Source organism: Limulus polyphemus, unplaced genomic scaffold (genome assembly GCF_000517525.1).
Source record: "Limulus polyphemus unplaced genomic scaffold, Limulus_polyphemus-2.1.2 Scaffold3270, whole genome shotgun sequence".
In the NCBI taxonomy this organism is placed as follows: domain Eukaryota; kingdom Metazoa; phylum Arthropoda; class Merostomata; order Xiphosura; family Limulidae; genus Limulus; species Limulus polyphemus.
Genome location: NW_013668880.1, coordinates 50,576 through 52,836, shown reverse-complemented (window position 1 = coordinate 52,836; position 2,261 = coordinate 50,576). Strand labels below are relative to the sequence as shown.

The 2,261-nt window shown below is 36.6% G+C and overlaps 1 protein-coding gene across 1 annotated transcript in view; it reads right to left on the bottom strand.

Annotated features, from left to right (window-relative positions):
* The window catches only part of LOC106469036 (equilibrative nucleoside transporter 1-like), a 47,779-nt gene that overhangs the window by 44,476 nt on the left and 1,042 nt on the right, over positions 1-2,261 (bottom strand). The gene's annotated exons all lie outside the window — the stretch shown is intronic.

The window sequence follows — 2,261 nt, the reverse complement described above, 5'->3', positions numbered from 1 at the left end:
CCCGGTTTCTAGCAGTATAAGTCCGCAGACATACCGCTGTGCCACTGGGGGGCGTTTAGGAATGTTATACAAAACTTCACCTTGCCATGAACGAAAAATAACACAGGTTTTATTGTCTTGAAATTTTTACATGTTCTACAGTAATTCCTGTACGCTGAATCTGAAAATGCTATCAATTTTTCTCTATCACATACATATTTTTCACAAAACATCATATGTACTTTTACATAAGTGAATCATTTTCATTGAAATCGGGTCACATTTTGCTGTGCTTAAAATGTTGACAACCACTAGCTATAGATTTCTCTAGACCAATTGCGACGTGAGAGTCTTATCGATCGTTCTAGAATCCACGAGAAACACACCTCTAGTATATATACGGTTAACAGGCCACATGACGTGCCATTTTGGGGTAGTATTTGTTTGTGCGTGCACTTTGACATTATTTTTCCTTTTCAATATTATTTATTCGTCAACAACAAGAGGTTGTATAAATGACTCAAACATATTATGTTATATTTGTGGTAAATTTGTCCTAAAGAAACAAAGACAAAACATTACAGAATTCGTCAAAAAAGCATACTACGCGTATTTTGGAAAAAAACTTGAGGACCAAGACAAATCATGGGCTCTGCAAAAAGTTTGTATCGAAGAGTTGAGACAATGGACTAAAGGTAAGAAAAAGTCTTTGCCTTTTGGAATTCTAATGGTCTGGTGTGAGCCTAGAAACTGCGGAGATGACTGCTATTTTTTCTCATGTAATTGACGTGCAAGGCTACAACATTCGAAATAAAAAGGAACGTTCTTATCCGAACCTTCAATCTGCTATAAGACCTGTTGTTCATGCACTTGATGTACCTGCACCTACTCCACCGTAGACTCTTGATACAGTTTCGTCTGGTTTTGAACCTGATGTCAATATAAATTATTATAGGAATTGTTTTCAACCTGAAATATCTTGTGAACCACAACTTTTCATACAAGGTTAACTTAATGAGTTGGTGAGAGATTTGGGCCTTCCACAGGATTCTTCAGAGATTTTGGGGTCCAGACTTCAGGCTAAGAACTTACTTTCTCCGGGGACATCATTTTACTGGTACAGAAATCGTGAGAAATAGTTTATACCATACTTTTTGCAAGAAGGTTCACTGGTCTATTGCAACAATATTGCTGAGTTAATACTAATGCTAGGAGCTGCAGTCTATGAACCAAGTGAGTGGCGATTGTTCATTGATTCCTCCAAAAGACGTCTAAAAGGTGTTCTTCTTCACAATGGTAACATGTATGCTTCTGTTAGTATTGTTCATTTGGTTCACTTGAAGGAAACATACGAAAATCTCGATCTCCTTCTTAATAAGGTCAAATGCAAAGAACATGACTGGCTACTTTGTGGAGACTTATAAGTCCTTTATATGTTGTTGGGTCAACAATCCAGTTATACAAAGTTTCCATATTTTTTGTTTTGTGTGTGTGTGTGAATGGGACAGCAGAGCAGGAAATCAGCACTGGATAAAGAAGCAATGGCCACGCAGAGTCAGCCTGATACCAGGATCGAAAAACATTAAACATAAAAATTTAGTTAACACAAAGAAAGTCCTATTACCTCCACTTCACATAAAACTGGACTTGGTGAAGCAGTTTCTAAAGGTCTTGGACAAAGATGGCGACTGTTTCAAGTGTCTATGTTGGTAATTTTCAGCTCTTTCAGAAGAGAAACTTAAAGAAGGGATTTTTTGTTGGGTCTCAGATTAGGAAATTGACTCAGGATGAACAGTTCGAAAGGACAATGAGAAAAGTTGAAAAAGAAACGTGAATTGCCTTTAAAGATGTTATTGACTAATTTTTAGGAAACAACAAGGCCCCAAATTACGAAAGTATTGTCAATAACATGCTCGATAAATTCAATGAGTTTAGTTGTAAAATGAGCTCTAATGTTCATTTCTTACACTCACATAATGACTATTTCCCTGAAAATCTCGGTGCCGTCAGCGAAGAACAAGGAGAAAGATTTCATCAAGACATCAGGGAAATGGAAAGGAGGTATCAGGGAAGGTGGAACATCAGCATGAAGGCTGATTACTGCTGGTCATGGAAACGAGATGCTCCAGACATAATACATAAAAGAAAGACGTAGATTTCACAAAATAAAATCAGGATAAATGAGGATGCATATTCGTGTGACATCAATTAACTTCCCTTTTCTTCAGTTTGTTTGTATTTTTGTTAACAAGCATAATAATAAAAAAAATGTTCATTGTGTT